General features: G+C 48.5%; 1 protein-coding gene across 2 annotated transcripts in view; it reads right to left on the minus strand.

The window, feature by feature from the left end:
- LOC140398093 (regulator of microtubule dynamics protein 3-like) overlaps positions 1–26,367 on the minus strand; it is a 583,369-nt gene that overhangs the window by 121,520 nt on the left and 435,482 nt on the right. The gene's annotated exons all lie outside the window — the stretch shown is intronic.

Consider the following 26,367-nt stretch of genomic DNA (forward strand, 5'->3'; position numbering starts at 1 on the left):
TCAGAAGATGAGTTAGTCACCTTTGGATTTATAGCCTCTGACCTGCTCTTGTAGCCACAGTATTTATACTGTTAGCATAGTTCAGTTTCTGGTCAATGGTACCCCCAGGATGTTGATCGACCTAAGATATAGGAACAGAATTAGGCTATTCGGCCCATCAAGTTGCTCCACCATTTGATCATGGAGGATTCAGCTATGGTAATGTTATTGATTTTCAAGGGGTGATGGTTTCATTCTGTCTTATTGGAGATGGTCATTTGTGTGGCGTGAATGTTACTTGCCACTTGTCAGCCCAAGTGTGGATATTGTCTAGGTCTTACTGAATTTAGACATGGCCTGCTTCAGTATCTGAGGAGTCACAAATGGTGCAGAACATTGTACAATAATTAGCCAGCATCCCTACTTCTGATTCTTATGATGGAAGGGAGGTCATTGATAAAAAAGCTGAAGATGGTTGGGCTTAGAACTCTACCTTGAGGAACTCCTGCACATATCCTGGAGCTGAGAGAATTGACCTCCAAGAGCCACAACCATCTTCCTTTGTGCTAGATATGACTCCAACCAGCGAAGAGGCTTTCCCCCATTCCCAAAATTCCAGTTTTGCCAGGACTCTTTGATACCACATTTGGTCAAATACAGCCTCTATGTCTCCTCACCTTTGGCTCTTCAGCTCTTTTGTCCACAACTGTTCTAATGATAAAACCTTCCATACCACTGCTTTTAATTTGTCTTCTTTCAGTCGAGGATTCCCCCTGCCTCAATGTGGTTGACCCCTTTTCCCATATTTCTTCTCTCACTCCTTCCTCTCCTTCCCAGGTCAAAGATGAGGTTCCCCTTGTCTTCACCTTCCACTCCAACAGCCTCGAGGCTTAACAGATATCCTCTGTCATTTCCAATACCTCCACTGATGACACCAGGAAACACATCTTCCCCTTCCCTTTCAGCATTGTGAAGGGATCATTCCCAGCATGATACCCTGGTCCACTCCTCCATCACCACCAACAACTCCTCTTCCCACAACACTTTTCCATTTGAGCGCAGGATGTGCCTGTCCTTTTAACTCCTCTCTCCTCACTTTACATGGCCCCAAACACCCCTATCCAGGTGAAACAGCAATTTATGTCATTTTTTCTCAATTTACTATTCATTATTCACTGTGTTCAATGCAGTCTGCTCTACACAAGGCGAGACTGGATTACTGTTTTGTGTAACACCTCCATTCAGTCCTCAAGCATGACCCAAGCTTCAAGATGTCTGTCACATTCATTCTCCACTTTGTTCTCATGTGGACTTCTTTCTCCTCAGCTTCCTGCAGGGTTCCAATGAAGTTCAATGCAAGTTCGAGGAACAGCACCTCATCTTCAATTTGGCATAAATGAGTTCAACAATTTCAGACTGTGATCACTGCACTAATTTTGTTTCCTACTCATTGCACGATTTAGACTTACTCTGGTTTATGCTTTTGGATGGCTCTTCATCATTCTGCCACTCACATCTCCTCCAGGTGCTTTTTTGGTTTCTTTATTTGTCCCATTACAACTTCCTCTGTTCTGTACTGCCAACTCGTTTGTCATTGAATATCTCCTGTCTTATGCCCTACCACACATCTTCTCGTTTGTTAATTCTCCTCCCTCCACATTTCATCTGTTTAAAAGCCTTTTACATTCTCAACTTTTCCCAGTTCGAATGAAAGGTTATTGACCTGAAATATTGGATGTGATTGGCAGGGTGTTTCGCACGGCCGCGTTGGCAAGATCATGGCCCATAATGTCAGAAATGAACCCTCGCAAGATTCTCGACATTACTGGCTCTCTCGCTGTCTGATATGCCTACTTGCACCTCAGCTTCTGAGGAGGTCGTTGGTCCTCTTCCGACATTGGACGGCGGTCTTTCTGGTCATGCTGCTACTGCCTCCCAGGCAGCATTGCTGAACCTGCTGCTGGTCCTCTGGCCATCTCAGGGGAACAGGATGACCCACCTCTCATCTACAGCGTCAAGACGCCTGGCCAGGTCGATATCACCAAATCAAGGAGCAGGTCTGCAAGCTGCTATTCTTGTATGTTGATTGTGTTGAGGCACTGCAGAGCATGGCCCAGTCACTGAGGAGCATCACTGAGCGTGTGACACCATGGTGCAGACTATGGGGTGCCTACAGGACTGGCAGAACCAGATGACGCAGAGACATCCAGAGCTTAGTCCAGCCACCTGTCTGTCCCATAGAGTCCCCCGAGCCCCACAGGCACTGTCAGGGAGGAGGAGGCACTGGAGGCCAACCCGTGGCCTACCACCAAGGAGACAACGGAAGTCTCTAATTCTTCTGATTCCCGCCACCCCCCCGCCATCCTGACACTGGCGTATCTCAAGGGCAATGGGCAGAACAGGGTGGCACGGCAATGTCAGTGACACCGGTAGGTCGGCAAGGGCCCTCGGCTCCAGGCTCTCCAGAGGACTTCTGCCAAGGGCGTCAAAGGGCACAGGGTGTGATGCCTTCACCTCTGATGTGCATCGTGGGCATACATCTGGACATAGCAGTAGGTAGGCCATGAAAAGTCAGGAGTGAGCACACTGAGTGGGCACAGGGGCATTCACTATCTGTAGCTAGGGGGAATGGAAGTGTAAAATGTTCATTATTAAAACATGTTACACCAGATACATGTGAAGTCTCTGTCACGCTAATCTTGATGCGGAGATGCTGCTGTTGGACTCGGGTGGGCATAGTCTTATAACACCAGATTAAAGTCCAACAGGTTTGTTTGGAGTCACTCGCTTTTGGAGCGCAGCTCCTTCATCAGGTCTTACCTGATGAAGCAGCTGCGCTCCGAAAGCGAGTGACTCCAAACAAACCTCTTGGATGCTAATCTTCACAGCAGCACCCCCAGCCCCTGTTGCCCTCTGCTCCCACCACCCCTCGCCTCCCTGGGCACTATGGTCTAGGATCAAAAGTCCCCGATGTAAACACCGTTCAGAGGATGGGTGTGAGCATGCTATCAGCAGAAAGACAGGAGTCAGACGTTTGCAGAAACTGAAGTGCACCAGAGCTTTCCTCACAGAGTTACCATTTCACCTACCTTGTATATTGACCCACTGACAATGTCAACACAGATCCATCACCCTGGAGTGATGTTACACAGACCTTTGGAGGGTGGAACATGCTGGTTGGGGGAGGAGGCAGTGTGATGGGGGCTGGGGAATTGGGGGAGATTGAGGGGTGGGGTGGATTGTTTTGGGTGGAAAGCAGAGAAATGGGGGGGGAGGGGGGATTTGGGTTAAGGAGGGAAATATGGAGGGGGGCGAGAAGTAAATGAGGGGAGAGGGATTGGGGAGGGAAAGGGGGAGGGGGGTTGGGGAGGGAGAGAAATGGGGGGGGGGGGGAGAGGGATAAGAAGGGGGGGTTGAGCTGACGGACGCAGCCTCGTCCTATGAGAACCTGGAGATGATGAGGGCCTCCCTGGTCCACCTGGCATGTTGGACCTTTGTCGCCACCGCCTGTCCTCCACCCTCGGCTTCCTCCTTGGGCTCATCCTCCAGACCCTTCTGGTCCGCCTCCTCCTCAGATGAGGCTGTATGTCCCTCCTCCTCTAGTATGTTGCCCCCCTGCTGTGCCAGGTTTTGGAGGGCCCAGCAGATCACCACAATGCGGGAGACCCTCCAGCGGGTGTACTGCAGGAAACCACCAGAGCGATCTACGGATCAGAACCGCATTTTCAGCAGTCCGATGCACCACTCAATAACAGTAAGGATGGCAACGTGGGCCTCTTTATATCGTGTATCCGCTTCAGTTTCAGGTCGCCGCACCGGTGTCATCAGCCATGACCTCAGTGGGTATCCCTTGTCCCCGATGACCCAACCCGTCACCCTGGGGGGGTCCTTGAAGACACAGGGGATCTCCGAGTGCCCCAGGATGTAGATGTCATGCACGCTCCCATGTTACAGAATCATAACTTTGAGGGAGTGGAACATTTCCTGTTAATGTAGGGCACTCCCTGATGCCTCTGTTCGTTCCCCGGGTTAGGGACATCCCGGCAATGGCAGAGAATCCTGCATCCCGAGCACCTTGGTGGGCCTGGTCCAGGTTGAAGGTGATACAGTTGGATGCCTGAGCATACAGGGCATCCGCCACCTCCTGAATGTACCTGTGAAATGCCACACATGCCCCTGCTCGAGCCCTGGAATGAGTTGGTGGCATAAAATCTGATGGCTGTAGTGACCTTCACGGCCACCAGGACTGGGTGTCCTCCTCCTCCACGTGGTGCCATGTCCACGAGGACATGTCATAGGTGCTGCATTGTCTCTCTGCTGAGAAACGGCCTTCTGCGGCACATGATATACGTCAGCTCATTGAATGGCCAATGATGCCTGTACACCGTGGGCTTTCGCTGGCCTCTCCCACTGGCTCCCTCCTCAGCCTGATGGACGGCAGTGTCTTCAGGGTGTGCAGCGCTCTCTGCACATCAGGTGCTGTCTCCAGCCTGTGCTCTCGTTGCTGCCTCCTCTGGCGTTTACCCACCTCAGCTGCCAGCAGCAACACAAGGGCAGCTTCTACAGGATCAACACCAGCGTACATTTTTTCATCTGAAGGAAGTGGCGAAGGAGAGAGACCGACAATCAGTTAGGACTTCCACCCCGGACTCTCAAATCCCCCAAGCCTCCCACACCCTTAGGTGTCCCACCTTCCCTCTCTCAGAGTGCCATTCAGCGAGCCAGTTGGCAAACCTTGCTCTGCACACTCACTCCCGACGACATCAGGACGCCCTAGATCCCAGACCTCTGCTGGGAACATGATAGAGGCTGTGCTCAGGTGCCGTTCCCGGATCTACACACTTACCCTTTGGTCGCGGGAAGAAAATGAAAAACATGAAATGAAAATCGCTTATTGTCACAAGTAGGCTTCAAAAAAATGAAGTTACTGTGAAAAGCCTCTAGTCGCCACATTCCGGCGCCTGTACGGGGAGGCTGGTACGGGAATTGAACCGTGCTGCTGGCCTGCCTTGGTCTGCTTTAAAAGCCAGCTATTTAGCCCTGTGCTAAACCAGCCCCGAAGATCCACAGTGCTGAAGCCCTTGCTTTTTAATGTTTGATTGTTGGCAGCTGCCTTTATGGTGTTGATGCTCCTAGAGTTCAGGCATCAATGTTTGCTTGACATGCTATGCACTAATTATCCTCTGAGGCATGGCACATGTGCCCTCAAGGAGGCACTTGAGAGTTAAGGAGTGTAAAGTACTATCACAACTAACAAGGCTAATTTGAAATAGCCTTCATCTGTGAGGCTAGAGGCTGCTCACAGTCCAAGGGGATGAAATTGACTTTCAGGAGAGAAGCTTACCCCTCTCCCCACCCCCGAGCACTGGGGCAGCAGTTCCAGTGCCCTTGAGCCTGCATGTCAGAAAATGAAAATAGCACTCACCTCCTCGCTTCTCCTCAGAAGACTTTAAAATGGAATACTAAATGACACCCGCGTAATTTCTTGCTAGGAAGTTGGGTAATTCGGGGAGGCCGCAGCATTCGACTTAAACTTGCTAATGAGATTAAAATAAATGCAAATGAGTGTTTTTTTTTAAAGAATATTTTATTGAAAATTTTTGGTCAACCATCACAGTACATTGTGTATCCTTTACACAATAATATAACAGTATAAATAACAATGACCTGTTTTATAAACAAAGAATAAATAATATATAACAAAAACGGAAACTAAATGGCAACTGCCTTGTCTCAGATAAACACTCTCCAAAAATATGGTTTAACAATCCAATATACAATTATTTATAGCAACGACCTATACATATTATACATATATATTAATAACCCTGAGACTCCTTCTGGTTCCTCCCCCCCCCCCTCCCCCCTGGGCTGCTGCTGCTGCCTTCTTCTTTTCCATTCCCTCTATCTTTCTGTGAGGTATTCGACGAACGGTTGCCACCGCCTGGTGAACCCTTGAGCCGATCCCCTTAGGACGAACTTAATCCGTTCCAGCTTTATAAACCCTGCCATGTCATTTATCCAGGTCTCCACCCCCGGGGGCTTGGCTTCCTTCCACATCAACAGTATCCTGCGCCGGGCTACTAGGGACGCAAAGGCCAAAACATCGGCCTCTCTCGCCTCCTGCACTCCCGGCTCTTGTGCAACCCCAAATATAGTCAACCCCCAGCTTGGTTCGACCTGGACCCCCACTACTTTCGAAAGCACCTTTGTCACACCCACCCAGAACCCCTGTAGTGCCGGACATGACCAGAACATGTGGGTGTGATTCGCTGGGCTTCTCGAGCATCTCGCACACCTATCCTCTACCCCAAAAAATTTACTGAGCCGTGCTCCAGTCATATGCGCCCTGTGTAACACCTTAAATTGAATCAGGCTTAGCCTGGCACACGAGGACGATGAGTTTACCCTACTTAGGGCATCCGCCCACAGCCCCTCCTCAATCTCCTCCCCCAGTTCTTCTTCCCATTTCCCTTTCAGCTCATCTACCATAATCTCCCCCTCGTCCCTCATTTCCCTATATATATCTGACACCTTACCGTCCCCCACCCATGTCTTTGAGATTACTCTGTCCTGCACCTCATGCGTCGGGAGCTGTGGGAATTCCCTCACCTGCTGCCTCGCAAACGCCCTCAGTTGCATATACCGGAATGCATTCCCTTGGGGCAACCCATATTTCACGGTCAGCGCTCCCAGACTTGCGAACTTCCCATCCACAAACAGATCTTTCAGTTGCGTTACTCCTGCTCTTTGCCATATTGCAAATCCCCCATCCATTCTCCCCGGGGCAAACCTATGGTTGTTTCTTATCGGGGACCCCACCAAGGCTCCCGTCTTTCCCCTATGCCGTCTCCACTGTCCCCAAATTTTCAAAGTCGCCACCACCACTGGGCTTGTGGTGTATTTCTTCGGTGAGAACGGCAATGGGGCCGTCACCATAGCTTGTAGGCTAGTCCCCCTACAGGACGCCCTCTCCAATCTCTTCCACGCCGCTCCCTCCTCTTCCCCCATCCACTTACTCACCATTGAGATATTGGCGGCCCAGTAGTACTCACTTAGGCTCGGTAGTGCCAGCCCCCCCCCTATCCCTACTACGCTGTAAGAATCCCTTCCTCACTCTCGGGGTCTTCCCAGCCCACACAAAACTCATGATACTCTTTTCGATCCTTTTGAAAAAAGCCTTCGTGATCACCACCGGGAGGCACTGAAACACAAAGAGGAATCTCGGGAGGATTACCATTTTAACTGCCTGCACCCTTCCTGCCAGTGACAGGGATACCATGTCCCATCTCTTGAAGTCCTCCTCCATTTGTTCCACCAATCGCGTCAAATTTAACCTATGCAATGTACCCCAATTCTTGGCTATCTGGATCCCCAAGTAACGAAAGTCCCTTGTTACCTTCCTCAGCGGAAAGTCCTCTATTTCTCTGCTCTGCTCCCCTGGATGCACCACAAACAACTCACTTTTCCCCATGTTCAGTTTATATCCTGAGAATTCTCCAAACTCCCGAAGTGTCCGCATTATCTCTGGCATCCCCTCCGCCGGGTCCGCTACATATAACAACAAATCATCCGCATACAGGGATACCCGGTGTTCTTCTCCTCCTCTAAGTACTCCCCTCCACTTCTTGGCACGCCTCAATGCTATTGCCAGGGGCTCAATCGCCAGTGCAAACAGTAATGGGGACAGAGGGCATCCCTGCCTTGTCCCTCTATGGAGCCGAAAGTATGCAGATCCCCGTCCATTCGCGACCACACTCGCCACTGGGCCCTATACAACAGCTGCACCCATCCAATATACTCACCTCAAAAACCAAATCTCCTCAGCACCTCCCACAAATAATCCCACTCCACTCTATCAAATGCTTTCTCGGCATCCATCGCCACCACTATCTCCGCTTCCCCCTCTGGTGGGGGCATCATCATTACCCCTAGCAGCCTCCGTATATTCGTATTCAGCTGTCTCCCCTTCACAAACCCAGTTTGGTCCTCATGGACCACCCTCGGGACACAATCCTCTATCCTCATTGCCATTACCTTGGCCAGAATCTTAGCGTCTACATTTAGGAGGGAAATAGGTCTATAGGACCCGCATTGCAGCGGGTCCTTTTCCTTCTTTAGGAGAAGCGATATCGTTGCCTCAGACATAGTCGGGGGCAGCTGTCCCCTTTCCTTTGCCTCATTAAAGGTCCTCATCAGTAGCAGGGCGAGCAAGTCCACATATTTCCTGTAAAATTCAACTGGGAATCCATCCGGTCCCGGAGCCTTCCCCGCCTGCATGCTCCTAATTCCTTTCACTACTTCCTCTATTTCAATCTGTGCTCCCAGTCCCACCCTTTCCTGCTCCTCCACCTTGGGAAATTCCAGCCGGTCCAGAAAGCCCATCATTCTCTCCCTCCCATCCGGGGGTTGAGCTTCGTATAATTTTTTATAAAATGCCTTGAACACTCCATTCACTCTCTCCGCTCCCCGCTGCATCTCTCCTTCCTCATCCCTCACTCCCCCTATTTCCCTCGCTGCTCCCCCTTTTCCTCAATTGGTGGGCCAGCAACCTGCTCGCCTTCTCCCCACATTCGTACTGTACACCCTGTGCCTTCCTCCACTGTGCCTCTGCAGTACCCGTCGTCAGCAAGTCAAATTCTACATGTAGCCTTTGCCTTTCCCCGTACAGTCCCTCCTCCGGTGCCTCCGCATATTGCCTGTCCACCCTCAGAAGTTCTTGCAGCAACCGCTCCCGTTCCCTACTCTCCTGCTTTCCTTTATGTGCCCTTATTGATATCAGCTCCCCTCTAACCACTGCCTTCAGCGCCTCCCAGACCACTCCCACCTGGACCTCCCCATTGTCATTGAGTTCCAAGTACTTTTTAATGCACCCCCTCACCCTTAGACACACCCCCTCATCCGACATTAGTCCCATGTCCATTCTCCAGGGTGGGCGCCCTTCTGTTTCCTCCCCTATCTCTAAGTCCACCCAATGTGGAGCGTGATCCGAAATAGCTATAGCCGTATACTCCGTTCCCCTCACCTTCGGGATCAACGCCCTTCCCAAAACAAAAAAGTCTATTCGCGAATAGACTTTGTGGACATAGGAGAAAAACGAAAACTCCTTACTCCTAGGTCTGCTAAATCTCCACGGGTCTACTCCTCCCATCTGCTCCATAAAATCTTTAAGCACCTTGGCTGCTGCCGGCCTCCTTCCAGTCCTGGACCTCGACCTGTCCAGCCCTGGTTCCAACACCGTATTGAAATCGCCCCCCATTACCAACTTTCCCACCTCTAGGTCCGGGATGCGTCCTAGCATACGCCTCATAAAATTGGCATCATCCCAGTTCGGGGCATATACGTTTACCAAAACCACCGTCTCCCCCTGTAGTTTGCCACTCACCATCACGTATCTGCCCCCGCTATCCGCCACTATGCAAATGAGTGTTAATGATGTCATCACCATTTTTGGGCGAGATGCAGTACTCACCATCGGGAGCGGGCCAGATGAATTACAAAATGGTTTGCAACTGGCACGAATCTCGATTTTGGCCTTTCCCCAGCCATATCCCGAGCCGCATTGGGCGCAAGTGGTGGTGAAATCACACCTCATAACTATTCCTGTCTCCAAAGATGTTGCCTGAACTGTAGACTATTTCTAGAATTTTCAGTTTGATTTTCAGATTACCAGCATCTGCAGTATTTTACTTCTGCACCAGAATGATGGCGCTTGAGGAACTTAATTGTAATGGATTCCTGCCAATTTACTAAATGGATGTATCTGGATTGTGCAGTTACTCTTGTGATAAAGCATGCTCCATGTTCCAATTTGGGTGTAACAGTGCATAACCAGAGAGCAGCTTTTGACAAATTAGTAAGTCTATAATTTCAGTTGTATGGGGAAACCTGAGAAACTAGAGTTATTTTCCTCAGGGAAGAAAAGGTTCAAGGGTGAAAGTGTCAAAATCGTGAAGGGGTTTGATCAAGCAAGTAAGAAAAAAACTTTGACAGCTTTGAAAAAGAGTCATCCAGACTCGAAACCTTAGCTCTGTCCTCTCTTCACAGATGCTGTCCGACCTGCTGAGATTGTCCAGCATTTTCTGTTTTTGTCTCAGATTCCAGCATCCTCAGTAATTTGCTTTTATATATCAGAAAAGAACTGTTTCCAGTGGCATAAGAGTAACCAGAGGACAGAGAAGTAGCATAATTGGCAAAAGAGCCAGAGGTGACGTGAGGAATTTAAAAAAAACCTCAGCAAAATGACATGCTCTGTGTAGTCGGAATTAGACGAATACTAGAAAAGGAGAAATTTGCTGGGCTAGAGAGAAAGAGCAAAGAGAAAGAGAGGAGTGGGATGAATTGGGCAGATATTTCAAAGAGCTGGCACAGGCAAAATGTATTCTATCATTTTATGATTCTCTGATCTGGGCCTTGTTGCCTCTGCCAATTTGGTGATTTCAGGTTTGTGCCACAAGAGGTCCTCTATGAGCTAGGTAAAGGAAACTAATGCTACCTTTATTTCACTTAATTCCACAGATCATTCATATTTATCTGCTTAGCCTGAGCCTCCTTGAAAAGTTGAGATATGGTACAATTTGATAGGCAAAGCTAATTTAAATCATTTTGGTTTTAAATAGAATTTGAGGCCAACTGAACAGTAGCTACCATGCTTAAAGGCCTAGTACGATGGGTTTGGCACTGGTTGACTTGCTCCAATCTTGTAACTCTGATGACTTTACAAGGAGAACTTCATTTTAACACATAAAAGATTTATCTTCTGTTTTAATCTTGCAAGTAACATTCATGGCACACAAGTGCCAGGCAATGGGATTTACAGATGCGGCATGTAGGTGGCGGTTGCATGTTGAGTGACTCCTGCCAGAGTCGTCATTTTAGGTTCTTTACACCCAGTTTGTTGGAAAGAAATTTGTGTGAGAAGTTGGCATTTCAAGGATTTAAAAAACCACGAGAAAAAAAGGGAGTGAACGAAAGACCACTGTCAAACGTGGTGCGGAGTTCAGCGGGGGAAAAGATGGCGGGAGAATGCTTGCCGGTTTGGGCCATGCCGATCACAGTGGAAAAGATAACCCAAGTTGATGGCCGGGGAGTTTGAGCGGCTGTTTTCAAAACACTTTGACAGGCATCAGACAGAGATGAAGACCTCGTTCAAGGAGCGGGTGGCTGAGACCCTTGCTCCGATGAAAGAGGCGTTGGTGAAGACTTTGACAGCGGTGCGGGCGCAAGGAGAGAAGATGAAAGGGATGGAGGATTTATTGTCGCAGCACAGCGACCAATTCACCTCAATGGGTGAGCAGCTGCGGAGGATGGTGGAGAGCAACAGAGGGCTGCAAGCCAAAGTGGAGGACCTGGAGAGCAGGTCACGAAGGTAGAACTTGAGGATCGTGGGTGTGCCTGAGGGGCTAGAGGACGACAGAGTATTTTGCTGAGATGTTCGCGAAGTTGATGGGGGAAGGGGAAGGGGAGGACCCCGCCCACTACAAATTGGACAGGGCCCACTGGTCACTCCAGCCAAAACCGAAAATGAATGAACTGCCAAGAGCTGTGATCGTCTGCTTTCACAATTATCAGTTAAAGGAGAAGGTGCTGAGGTGGGCCAAGCTGAAGTGGGAGGTGCAGAGGGACGGGAATGGTATACGTATATACCAGAATCTTACGACAGAGCTGGCGAGGAGACGGGCGGCCTTTGGTTGGGCAAAGGAGGCCCTGTACCAACGCAACGTGCGGTTTTGTGTGGTCTACCCGGTGAAGCTGAGGGTCACACATAACAGCAGGGCATACTAGTTGGGACGTTGGCAGAGGCAGAATAGTTTATGAAGGCCAGGGAGTGGACTGAGTTTGGACTTTGGCGTTTTTTTTCCCTGGTTTTCCTTTATGTTGTTCTTTCCCTTTATGGCAGTTTATCATTAATTGTTTTGTGCAAGAGATGTTTGGGCTGGGGCAGTTTGGGTGATGGTTTCGATTTGTGGCTTGTTGGGTTTAGGAGCTTGTTGTGTTGGTGTGTTTTTTCGATGTGGGGGAGGGGGCTCTAGCAGGGGCCGCCACACTAGCAAACTCAATGTTGGCTCGTGAACGAGAGCGAGGTGAGGGGGATGGGGGGGAAGGGCCACGGTCATTGGAGCCTCTATGGACGGTTCGATGGGCCTGGGAGGTGTGAATGGTGTGGGGATGGGGAAGGTACTGGATGAGGTGTTTTTAAGAGGAAGTGGTTGGGGGGAACTCGGGGAAAGGGGGGAGGGGGGGGGAATGTGATTGAGGAGTATGTGGGGTTTAAGCGGAATGGGGAGGTTTCACCGTTGGTAGTTTGGAAGGCGTTGAAGGCGGTAGTGAGGGACGAGGTAATTTTTTTCAAGGCGAAAGTGGATAGGGAGGTGCAGGAAGAGCGGCAGAGGTTGTTAGAAGGGATTTTGGAGGTAGATGGAAGATATGCAGAGGATCCGGAACCAGAATGTTTGGTGAGGAGGAAGGAGTTACATGCAAAGTTTGATCTTCTATCCACAGGGAGGGCGGTTCGGCAGCTGAGGCGAGGGAGGGGGTTTGTTTATGATTATGGAGAGAAGGCCAGTCGACTGCTGATGGGCCAGCTCCGTTAGCAGGCAGCAGCGTGGGAGATTGTGTGGATTAGAGATGGGACAGGCGGGCTGGTGCTTGCACCAGAACAGGTGAATACGGCATTTGAAGGCTTTTATAGGGACTTGTATAAGTCTGAGCCGCCGGAGGATATGTCGGATATGAGCGAGTTCCTGGAGCAACTGGAGTGTCCGGAGGTGGGGGAGGAGAAGATGGCGGGACTGGAGGAACCAATGGGGGTGGAAGAAGTGCAGGCAGTGATAGGGAAGATGGAGTTGGGTCAGGCACTGGAGCTGGATGTTTCCCGGTGGAAATCTTATAAAAGATTTCAGGAGAAGTTGGCACCACCGAAGGTAGAAATGTTTGAGGCCGTGACGGTTTGGGGAGTACTGCCAGAGATGATGGGGCAGGCATCCATCTCAATATTACTTAAAAAGGATAAGGACCCGGTGGAGTGTGGGTCGTACAGGCCCATTTCTTCATTGAATGTAGATGCTAAGATACTGGCGAAGGTGTTGGCACTGAGGTTGGACAGTGTCTTCCAATTGTGGTTGGCGAAGATCAGACTGGGTTCGTTAAGGGCAGACAGTTGTCGTTGAATCTCCAGTGGCTGCTGAATGTGGTGTTTTCTCCAGCAGAAGGAAGGGAGTTGGAGGTGGTGCTAATGGCATTCGATGCGGACAAAGTGTTTGACAGGGTGAAGTAGAGCTGTTAGCGGTGTTGGAGAAACTTGGAATTGGGATTATGTTTGTGGCATGGGGTAAAATTGCTGCACAAGGATCTGACAGCATGTGTACAAACAAATTATATGAATTCGGGGTACTTTCCACTATTTTGTGGAATGAGGCATGGATGCCCCATGACCCCCTTCTGTTCATACTGGCAATAGAGCCCTTGGCTCTATTGTACTGAAGGGTTCGGACTTATGGAAGGCGATAGTGAGGGGGAGAGGTGGAGTATAGGCTGTCTCTCTATGCTGACGATCTGCTGTTGTTAGTCTCAGACTCAAACTCTCCGGTGAGGGATATAATGGGGTTACTAAAGAGATTTGGCACGGAAAAGTGAGTATTTTGTGGTGTCTTCTCCAGATGCAGGGGCCAGTGTGGGAGGTTGCCATTCCGGGTAGTGACAACACATTTTAGGTATCTGCGGTGCAAGTGGTACGGGATTGGTTACGACTTCAGAAACTCAATCTCACAAGCTTGATTGGTGTCATGATATTCAAACACACACATCATGATAGACACACCAACAGACAAATCAGAACACACAACACCACAACCAATGACAGAAAGATATAAAAGCACAGACACGACCCCTGGTGGTCAGTAAGGGCTGCAGAGGAGAACCAGGACACAGCTATTGCCAAAGACACTCAGGGAGACAGCACGTGCAGAGTATCCAGAACGAACTGTATTATAAGAGTTATAATAAAATAGAGTTGTACCACATACAACTGTGTTGGCTCATCTGTGCACCAGAGCACCCAACACCACATGGTACAGTAGTGGATCGATACCTGCCGGCATACCTCAGTGTACACAGACAACCAGCAGTGCCCAGGCATGATGTACGAGCTCCCGGTTCCGCAGGCGCTCCAGTGCGACGGCGACCTCCACGAAAACTGGCGGCGATTCCGGCAAATGTTCGAGTTGTTCCTGGCGGCAGCTGAACTCAAGGACCTGGATGATAAGGAAAAAATTGAATTTCTCCTCATCGTCGCCGGTGCAAGGGCAAGAGCAATGTTCAGAAGGTTCAGGTTCTTCAGGAGGCAGCAAAGGCACGATTACCAGGCAGTCATGGGCAAATTCGCCAAGTACTGTGAAGAATACGCAATCCAATGGGGACTTAAAGGTAAGAAAAGCTGCAGTACTCACCTCGTGGCTGGGATCCCGGAGCCCGAAATCCCGGGCCTGAGAAAAGGCTGGGTCGAGGTCGGCGGCCATCTTGCTAAAGGTATAACGCTAGCACAGTTGCGCGAGAAGTGCGCAGAACCGGAAGTTTCGTTTGCGCATGCGCGAGATGCTGCGCATGCGCAGTCAACAAAACGGCCATCGGTAAAGGAACAGCGATCGGAGCATGCGCAGTCGCTTCCTACGTGCTACATACCGAGCGTCAGGATGTCAGAGGCCCAAGACTGGATCAATTTAAAAAGGAAATGTCCCAAATCCAATTTAAAAGGGAAACGTCCCAAATCAAAAAAACAAAAATCTGTTAAAGCTGTAAAACAACCTTCCTTCACCTGGAATGACAGCACAGTGCCGCAAATTGACCCAGGAGATGAATTTTACCTCCGAAGGACCCTCCGACAAGCAGTTACCTACGCACAAGCCGATGATTCCGACCTCGAATACTTCGAAGACGATTTTTACAGTGTTTCCGGACCTCGCGAGCCCAATGATAGCTCCGTGGTCCTATATGACTATGACTCGGACGAACCTTTCGTGTTGCACATTGGCGGCCCCCACATTGAATCCGACGCAGATGCGGATTCATTTTTCGGATTTGAGGATCTTCAACCCAGCAGATATGACATTCCAACTTATCAGTACCGGATGATGCTGCAGCCTGACATTAACAGACAGGGAGCGGTGCAAGCACACGGAGAGTGCCCTGCTGCCACACAGAGCGTGGTCCACGTCCCGCTCAACGTTCCCGACTCTATGAAAGAAGACATGCAAGACTCCAGAGTGCAGTCCTCGCATGAACCAGAAGTGACTCCAGTGTCACAAGCTTCCACAGCAAGCTCGTGGACAGCCTCCACGATAGAAGCAACGCAAGACTCCAGAGCGCAGTCCTTGCACGAACAAGAAGTGACTCCAGTGTCACAAGCCTCCACAGAGAGCTCGTGGACGGACTCCACGATGGAAGGAACGCAAGACTCCAGAGCGCAGTCCTTGCAGGAACAAGACCATGAGGGTCTAGCAACCTCTCCTGACCAACCAGCGGCAGACGATGCAAGTCTGCCATGCTCCCGTGAACAGCAAGAAGGCTATAACAGCCTACCATGCTCCACTACACAGCAGCATGACCATGACGGTCTCTCATGCTACAATAAAGGGCACAGCGCTGAAGACTGTTCAAGCCCAACTGAAGACAAGCCAAAGGAATCGCCTCGTCCAAGCCCGAAGAAAAAAGGTTTATGCGCTGACCTTCAGGATCATTGTAGCCGAACAGAGATTAATAATGCAGCACGGCCACAGAAGGATGCTGAGGATTTGCTAACGAAATTAATTGAATGTTTAACTTGCAAGGAGCAGACTGAGAATTGCCAGTGTTTTAGTACGGATCGAAAAAATGGACAAGACATTGATCCTCAGGTAATGGAAATAACACAACCTGAATCATATCTACAGCAGGGACAAATGTCTCCCTTCAACACAATGCCGCAAAATCCCAACTTCGGAGACCAGCAGTTAGTCAGTAATGACTCTTCAAACCTGGAGGGGAACATTAATTGCATTGAACCTATACACACTCCACTGATTATTGAGCAGAACATTGGAGCAAGAATCCTGAGGACACCGACATCGAGTAGCCAGATAACGAATTTAAAACCCACAGCAGTTTCAAGTGAACCAAGTGTGCTTTCCACTAATGGTGAAGATGCAGATAAGGTCGACCCGATTATCCATTGTACCACACTAACCCCAGTGATTAAGCAGTTATGTATGGGGAGTATAATGTGGGCAATTGAGAACAGTAAAAGAGAGACTGTGACCATGCCAGTCCCAGCAAAATCAGACCCAGAGACCATGAAGGCATGTACATTAAACAAAGTTACATATGAGGTACCTGAGACGAAAAGTGAAACGGAATGTTCTTTGGAAAATGGTACAATGTCGATAGAAACAGTGGATCCTATATTCGAGACCATGCATATGGGAGAATTTGGGGATAATAAACAAGGTTCTGCAATGTCTGGGGGAAGATTTAAAGTTCCAAAGAAGAAAAGCCCAAATGAAGGACAATGGCAAGACAATGACAGTCCACCGACATGGTGTGCACCACCAGATGAAAACTCTGACAATTTACCCAACCCTAGTGAACAGCAAGCTGCTAATGACGATCTATCCACGGGATGTGAGACGAGTGACAACAGCATCCCACTTCCCATGCAAAAGGTGCAAGGTGACAGACCTCGCCTAGTGCGTACCGAGGCACTCAACGATCATGGTGGGACCACTGACGACTGCGGTGGCGGCGCACCGCTTCCACCCTCGATGGCTCGAGCCTCTCCACTGGTTGGTGCATTCCTGCATGTTCCGACTCCAGAAGTGCAGCTTCAGGGAATCTCGGCTGCCTCCAGTGAACCTGTTGGGACTCCGGACGGGGGGCATCGGCGGAAGGCAGACCGGACTCCAGATGGGGAGCAGCCAAGCGCCGACTCTGATTTGCGCACGCCAGACCTTGCTCCGGACGGGCGGTGTCGCGGCCTCGGTGATGGCACGCTCAGGGTGACGGTAGATGCCACGGCGACAGGGAATGGATCGCGTGGCAGTCCCACTGGGTCGGCAGTGGCAACCAGCACCGGCGGTCCAAGATGGACACACCAATTCGCGCCATCGCCAGACGTTGATGCGAGCAACAATTCTCTCTCCAAGGCGACATGCTTCGACGTTTCTCTGCGGAGTCGCCCTTCCGGCACAGCAGAAGGCCGGAACCAGCGTACACGGTCTTGGCCAACTTCCACATCTGGCACAGTCATCGCCTTGCATGATATTAGTGATGGTGCTACTTCGATGGCAACAACCCATCGGCTACAAGATGCCGTCCACCACAAACATAAAAAGAAAACAGACTCCACCTTGTTCCTGGCATGCAGGGCGGATGGATTGGTGCGTAGGCGCAATCAGCGGGCTTTGTGCCGCCTTCCACGCTCGCAACTGCACCGTACGCACACGCCGGATCCTCCACTGGTTCCCAAGGATGACTTCGTGGAGATGCCATGGATCATGCCCCTTCCATCGCCACCAGAACCAAACCACAGCCAGGGCACCACTAACAAAGATGTTGAATGTTATATTTGCAAGAATGAAAAAAACCAAGCACTGCATGAAGTACAACAAATGGTAAAGTAGAGACTTCGGCAACAGCATCACCTCCAACAGTCCAAGGTGAACCAGTGTGACCCCAAATCTCCACAGCTGAACCAGCTTGAGGACCAGCCCATTCTTGAGGCGGTCACCCATTAGACTGGACTTATAACGCTGTTAATACGTTCAAAAAGTCAAACACTTCTGTATTATAACCTGTTGTTGTTTATTGTTCCAGACATCGTCTGACCGGACCAATGTTCAAGTTTTTTTTTCTCTCGCATCCAAGTTTTGTTATGGTACAACCTTGTTAGTGTGACGCACCCGACATCGCCCCATGTAAATAGTTACGTCATAAACACACGCTGTACACAACACAAACGCACACTCTTAGATGCAATCACGACACAATTATATTTATAACCACGTAGGCACTTGTCTTTGTAAAAAGGGGGGATGTCATGATATTCAAACACACACATCATGATAGACACACCAACAGACAAATCAGAACACACAACACCACAACCAATGACAGAAAGATATAAAAGCACAGACACGACCCCTGGTGGTCAGTAAGGGCTGCAGAGGAGAACCAGGACACAGCTATTGCCAAAGACACTCAGGGAGACAGCACGTGCAGAGTATCCAGAACGAACTGTATTATAAGAGTTATAATAAAATAGAGTTGTACCACATACAACTGTGTTGGCTCATCTGTGCACCAGAGCACCCAACACCACAATTGGGAGGCTGAAGCAGGATGTGTTGGGGTGGGATAGTCTCCCCTTGTTGTTGGCAGGCCGGGTGGAGATGTGAAGATGAAGATTCTGCCGCGATTTTTCTTTCTGTTTTAGTGTCTGCCTGTCTTCTTAGTGAAGTCATTTTTTAAGGCCTTATGGGTGCAGATGGAGGCAGGTTCCTGTAAGGGGTCGGGGTTGCAGGTGCTGGCAACCATTTGCCACTGGAAAGTATTCTGGGATTCCAGTGGTTGTAGCCACGCTGAAGATTTGGAAGCAATTCCAGCAGCACTTTAGGTTGAGGACAGGCTTGAGGATGATGCCGATAAGAGGGAATCATGGGTTTGAGCCAGGGAAGATGGATGCAAGATTCCAGGGATGGCAGGAGTGTGGAGTGAAGGAGATGAAGGATTTGTTTTTGGAGTGGTGGTTCGCAAGCTTGGAGGAGTTGGGGGTAAATTTTGGGCTCCATATATATGCAGAAGTTCAAGAGAAAGGTCTTCCCTAACGTTCCGGTGGCACCGTCCTCTGGAGGAGGTGCTGTCGGTGATGGGGCTGAAGGGTGAGGTTGTTTCAGCGATTTACTGTAGGATCATGGAGGAAGATAAGGTGTCCAAGGAATGGATTAGAGCCAAGTAGGAGGAGGAGCTGGGGATGGCGATGTTGGAGGGATTATGGTGCAAGGTGCTGCGGATGGTTAATGCCTCAACCTCATGCGCGAGGCTGTGGTTGATTCAATTAAAAGTGGTGCTCAGGGCGCACTTAACAAAGGCGAGGATGAACCGGCGGTTTGAGGGGGTGAAGGATAGCTCTGAACGGTGCTGGTAGGGCCCAGCTATCATGTTCATATGTTCTGGTCCTACCCAAAGTTGGAGAAATTTTGGGGTTCGTTTTATTCTTTATAAAATGTTAATACTTCAAAAATGTTAATAAAAATGCTTTTAAGAAAAAAATAATATTTAGTGGAAGGGTCGAGAACCAGACAATATGGATTTAAGGTGAGTGGTTTGGGAACCAAAGATAACATGAGGAAAAATCATTTTGTGCCATGAGCAGTTACAATCCTTTTTTAAAAATTAATTCATTGGAACTTATGCAAACAACTGAAAGAGTTGCAGGAGCCTGTCTAAAGGCAGAAAATATACATTAGGATTCATTACCGTTATACATTGCAGTCTTTCTGGACTGTTTTACAATGTTCAAGTACAGCTGCAATAGTTCCTGGCATGGGAGGGGGGCGTCTGGCTTAAGTTCTAGAAACTTCTGATGCAAGGCTCTTGGCTTTGACAGCTTGACCACATCTCTGAGAAGTTATAAAGTAGAAATTTTTGCATGCAGTTGAGCAATCCTCACCTCGTTTGCAGTTGTAATATCATTGGAAAGTACCAAACCCAGCAGCAACATATGAGTTTTGTGTGCTGCCTGCTAAATATGACTGGAGTATTCTGTCACAACGGGGGGCTTTTCAGAGCACCGTTTCAACACAAGGCAAGTCTCATTTATCATATGAACATGCAAATTAAGAACAGGAATAGATCACTCGGTCCCTCGAGCCTGCTCTGCCATTCAATAAGATCATAGCTGATCTGATTGTAATCTCAATACCACATCCCTGCCTGTCCCCAATAATCTTTCACCCCCAGGTTAATCAAGAATCTATCTAGCTCTGCCTTAAAAATATTCAAAGACTCTGCTTCCTAGTTCTAGATATTCTCTCCAAATCCACCCTGTCAAGACCCCTCAGGATCTTAAAAGTTTCAATCAAGTCACCTCTTACTCTTCTAAACTCTAGTGGATACAAACTTAAACTCTCCAACCTTTCTTCATAAGAGAACCTGTACATTCCAGGTTTTAATTTGGTGAATCTTCTTTGAGCGGCTTCTAAAGAATTTACATCTTTCCTTCAATAAGGAGACCATTACTGTACACAGGACGCCAGATGTGATCTCACTTCCAGTGTCCTGTACAACTGAAGCATACTCTCCCTACTTTCAATTCCCTATTGAATCATAGAATTCCTACAGTGCAGAAGGAGGTCGTTCAGCCCATTGAGTCTGCACCGACCTCTGAAATAGCATTCTACCTAGACCACCTTCTCTGCCCTATCCCCAGAACCTCACCTCACCTATACATCCCTGGACACTAAGGGGAAATTTTTTAGCATGGCCAATCCATCTAACCCGCACATCTTTGGACTGTGGGAGAAAACTGGAGCACCCGGAGGAAACCCATGTAGACACAGAGATAACGTGCAAACTCCGCAGACAGTCACTCAAGGCTGGAATAGAACCTGGGTCTCTGGCGCACTGATGCGGCATTGCAAACCACTGTATCACTGTGCCACCCTGTAAGATAATAAGTTTCTTTTTTATTCTTCCTGCCAAAATGGAACATTTCATATTTTCCCACATTATACTCCATTTGCCAGATCTTTACCCACTTACGTAACTTATTTGTGTCCCTTTGAAGTTCCCTTATGTGCTCTTCATAATTTACTTTCCTTACTACCTCTGTGTCGTCAGCAGGTTTTGCAACTATACCTCCAGTACTTTCATTCAAAGTCATTTATATAAGCTGTAAAAAGTTGAGGTCCCAACATTGATCCCTGTGGCACACATTCATTATATTCTGCCAATCACGAAAATACCCTTTTTTGTCAACTCTCTGTTTCCTGTTATTTAGCCAATCTTCTATCCATATCCATAGGAGTAGGGGCCATGTATCCCTTCGAGCCTGTACTGCCATTTAATGCGAACAGGCGTTGGAATGTGGTGACTAGGTGCTTTTCACAGGTACTTCATTAAAGCCTACTTGTGACAATAAGCGATTATTATTATTAACTCCATATACCTGTCTTGGGTCATATCCCTTAATATCTTTGCTTAACAAAAATCGATCTGTCTCAGATTTAAAATTAACAACTGTTCTTGCTTCAACTGCTGTTTGTGGGAGAGAGTTCCAAACCTCTATCATCCTTTGCATGAAGAAGTGCTTCCTAACATCCCTCCTGAATGCTTCCTGGTGGCACCGTCCTCCTCGTTGGTGGAGGACCTACTGTTGATGGGGGGGCTGGAGAGTAGGGTAGTTTCTGCGATCTATGGTAGGATTATGGAGGAGGAGAAGAAGTGCATGGAAGGGATTAAGGCCAAGTGGGAGGAAGAGTTGCGGGGGGGGGGGGGTGTTGGAAGAAGGATTATGATGCGAAATGCTGCGAAGGGTTAACGCCTCGATCTTGTGCGCGAGGCTGGAGTGATTTAATTAAAAGTGGTGTATAGGGCGCAATTCATGAAGGTGAGGATGAGCCGGCTGTTTGAGGGGGTGGAGGATAGCTGCGAACGGTGCGGGAGGGGCCCAGCCAATCATGTCCACATATTCTGGTCCTGCCTGAAGTTGGAGAAATTTTGAGGGTTGTTTTTCAGCACCATGTCGAGGTTCTGCATGTAAATTTGGTGCCGAATTCTCTGGAGATCATATTCAGGGTGTCAGACATACCGGAGCTGTAGATGGGTGTGGGGCAGATGTTTTAGCTTTTGCCTCATTGATTACTCGCAGGCGGGTTCTGGTTTAGCACAGTGGGCTAAACAGCTGGTTTGTGATGCAGAACAAGACCAGCAGCGCGGGTTCAATTCCGGTACCAGCCTCCCCGAACAGGCGCCGGAATGTATGGCTTTTCACAGTAACTTCATTGAAGCCTACTTGTGACAATAAGCGATTATTATTATTACTGTTATTATTCTGTTGGGTGGAGGTTCACTTCTGCCCCCTGTGCCTCGGCGTGGCTGGGGGATCTAATGGAATTCCAGTATTTGGAGAGGTGAAATTTGCTCTGAGGTGCAAATGAGGGGCTCCACCAGAGATGGGATTTGTTTGTCTTGCATTTTGGGGATCTGGTTGCTGTTGCTGTCATGGGCGGGGGAGGTGATGTTGGCGGTGGGTTTGTGGATTGTAAAAATGTCAAAAATTTGAATAAAATATTCTTTAAAAAAAAAAAATCTCTCCTGAATGGTCTAGCACTAATCTTTTGACTATGCCCTCTATTTTAGAATCTCCAACCAGTGGAAATAGTTTTTCTTCATCTACCCTATCTTTCCCTGTTAATATATTGAATGCTTCGATCAGATTACCCCTTAACATTCTAAATTCTAGCAAAAGCAGGCCTAATTTGTGTAATCTCTCCTCGTAACTTAACTCCTGTAAGTCCAGGTATCATTTTTGTAAACCTACATTGCACTCCTTCCTAAGGTGCTCATAACTGTTCACAGTACTCCAAGTGGGGGTCTAACCAGGGGTTTGTATAGCTGCACCATAACTTCTTGTGTTTTTATACTCCAATCCTTTAGATATAAAGGCAAGCATCCCATTAGCCTTTTTGATTATTTTAAGGAACTATGCACCTGAACCCCTAAATCTCTTTGGACACCCACTGTACTTCACCACTTCCCATTTAGAAAGTATTCTGCTCTATCATTTTATGGTCTAAAATGGATAACCTCACACTTGCTTACATTGAATTCCATTTGCCACAATTTTGCTCATTCACCTAGTCTGTCAATGTCTCCTTGCAATTTTAGGTTACCATCTGGACCAGTGTTTTTCAAACTTTTTTTCCGGGACCCATTTTTACCAACTGGCCAACCTTCGGGACCCATGCTGGCCGACCTTCGGGACCCACGCCGGCCGACCTTCGGGACCCACGCCGGCCGACCTTCACGACCCACACCGACCGACATTTACGACCCATGCTGGCCGACCTTCGCGACCCACGTTGGCTGACCTTCACGACCCACGCTGGCCGACCTTCACGACCCACCATTTTCTCTTACCTTATTTGCTGCTGACAAAATGGAGGAATCGCAATCGCGCCCAAAGCACATGATGGCGACGTTTGGGGGCCGTGACCGGCTCTTTGCCTCGCTCAGGCAGGAAGATTACATAGAATTAAAAAAAAATATATTCTGCGTCTCCGATTGCGCAAATTCACAGTCTTCAGCCGCAGCAGCCGGCTTTCATATTCAATTTTTTTTTTTTGGTAAATTGTAACAATGTTGTTGAACGGCACGTTTAACCAAAGAGACCAAAGCCCATGTCATTGTCAGACTCTTCAGATTCTCCCCGTTTCTTCTCTTCCCTTTTGTCTTCAGCAGCAACAGGGGTAGCGGTGGAAACAACTGCTGCAGCAGCTGGGGCACGATGACCAGCACCAACGTTGCGCACTATTGACGTCAATATTAGCCAATGCCTTGGCAAACAGACTAGGCCAGAAAGGCTCAATGGTCACACCAGTTGTTTTTATCAGGGCATTGAGTTTGTCTTCGGTGACAATGACCTCATCGTCGTGCAGGATGAGCACGCTGCAGATACAGGCGAGTTCCGAGGTGGAGGCCATAGCATTGGATCTCTGCGGGTGGGTCCGATGGTGCTAGTCACCATGGGGAAACTCGGCCTTAGCTTCGTTCAGAAGAACAGAGCACTTCTGAACCGGGCAGAGCGAGTAGCAGCCGGCTTTTAACTTTGCCGGCTGCGAGCGGCCTTTTTACCATATTAAAAAAATGCGGCTGCACTGCGCATGCGTGCCCGATCATCGGTGCGCATGCGCATAGTATTGCGCATGCGCACCGGTGATCGGGCACGCATGCGCAGTGCGGCGTCATTTTTAAAATGTTTGTGGACATTTTGAAGGCCGCTCGCAGTCGGCATAGTTAAAAGCCGGCTGCTGTGGCTGTTGCACGCAGATTTGCGCAATCGGGAGCGCCATGACGGACAGCTCAGCGACCCTCCCGACACCCACCCGCGACCCAGCCCGTGGATCGCGCCCCCGACTTTAACAATGCCTGATCCAGACTGTCTACGATGCCACCTAACTTTGCGTCATCAGCAAATTTGGATATATGACTTTCTATGCCATCATTCAAGAACTAATGAATAATGTGAATAATTGAGACCCCAACACAGATCCCGGTGGTAAAGCACTAGTTACCTCCTGCCAATTAGAGCACTCGCCCATTATCCCCACTCTGTTTTCTGCCACTCAACCAATCTCCTAACCATGTCAATAATTTGCCCTCAACTCCATGGGCTACCATCTTAATGATGCACGATCAATTGCACAGAGACGAGAGTTGAATACAACTGAGGCTTTATTACTCTAAGATGTGTGGCCCCGTACAGCAGCTGGCGAAATGGCTGCTGTATAGGGAGCACACATATTTATACTCCGCTTACTGGGCGGAGCCAGCAGGCAGGGACTACCCCCGTACCTGTGGTACAGGGTCTTACCACACTTCTAATATGTACAACAGTGGTGATTACCACACTTAGCTAATAGTCTCTTATGTGGGATTTTATCAAATGCCTTCTGGAAGTCCATATAAATAATATCCACAGACATTCCCCTGTCCACTACCTTAGTCACCTCTTCCAAAAGTTCAGTAAGATTAGTCAGGCATGACCTTCTCTTCATGGATCCATGCTGGCTCTCCTCGATCAACCAAAATTTTAAAAAGTGTTCCGTTACTCCATCCTTGATTATAGACTCCACCAATTTCCCCACCACAGATATTAGGCTAACAGGTCTGTAATTCTCTTATTTCCCTCTTTCACCATTCTTAAAAAGTGTAATGATATGTGCAATTTTCCAATCCAGAGAGACTACTCCTAAATCTAGGGAACTCTGAAAGTTTATAAAAGCAAATTACTGCAGATGCTGGAATCTCAGACAAAAGTAGAAAATACTGGACAATCTCAGCTGGTCTAACAGCACATCTAAGCTTTGACAAAGAGTTATCCAGACTCAAAAGGTTAGCTCCCTTTTCTCTGAAAGATTATAATTAGGGCATCTACAATGTGTTCGCCTACTTCCTTTAAACACCCTCAGATGGAAACTGTCAGGTCCTGGAGATTTGTCAGTCTTTAGTTCCATTAACTTCCTAGTGACTGATGCTGTACTTGCATTAATTGTATTAAGTCTCAGTCCTCTTTTGACTATTAATTTTTTCCTGATTTCTTGTTATCCCCCTACACCATGAGCTTTTATTTTCCGCAATAATCTTTGATGTGGCACCTTATCAAACGCCTTTTGAAAATCTAAGTACAGCACATCCACCGGTTCCTCTTTATCCACAGCACATGTGACTCTTTCAAAGAACTCCAATAAATTTGTTAAACGTGATGCTAAACATCTATCATTATGAAGTGCTTCCGAGAAGTTGGTCTTGATTCACCAGCAACTTCATACTCCCAGAATGCCTTGATCCACCGCAACCGGTCCACAGTAGACGCTATCTCCCTGGCTCTACATTCATCCCTGGAGCATATCGACAACAAGGACTGCTACATCAGACTCCTATTCATTGGCCGCAGCGCCGCCTTCAACACCATAATCCCAGCCAAACTCATAATAAAACTCCAAAACCTAGGACTTGACTCCTGCATACTTAGCCCTCTACTATATTCCCTATCCAGACAGGACTGTGTGGAAAAATTTGGCTCCAACTCCATCTGCAAGTTTGTTGATGACATAACCGTAGTGGGTTGGATCTCAAGCAAAGATGAGTCAGAGATCAAGAGAGAGACAGAGAACCTAGTGGCATTGTGTAACGACAACAATCAATGTCAGTATAACCAAGGAGCTGGTCATTCACTTCAGGAAGCCAAGTAACGTACACACTCCTGCTTGCATCAATGGTGCCGAGATGGAGATGGTTGACAGCTTCAAATTCCTAGGTGTGTACATCACCAACAATCTGTCCTGGTCCACCCAGTTCAACGCTATGACCAAAAAAGCACAACAGCACCTCTACTTCCTCAGGAACCTAAGGACATTTGGCATGTACACAATGACAGATGCACCATAGAAAGCATCCTATCTGGCTACATCACAGCCTGGTATCGCAACTGCTCGGCCCAAGACCATAAGAAACTATAGAGATTCGTGACCATAGCCCAATCCATCACGCGAACCCGCCTCCCATCCATTGACTCTGTCTACACCTCCCGCTGCCTTGGGAAAGCGGGCAGCATAACCAAAGACCCCTCCCACCCAG

This window comes from Scyliorhinus torazame, chromosome 2 (genome assembly GCF_047496885.1).
Source record: "Scyliorhinus torazame isolate Kashiwa2021f chromosome 2, sScyTor2.1, whole genome shotgun sequence".
NCBI lineage: Eukaryota > Metazoa > Chordata > Chondrichthyes > Carcharhiniformes > Scyliorhinidae > Scyliorhinus > Scyliorhinus torazame.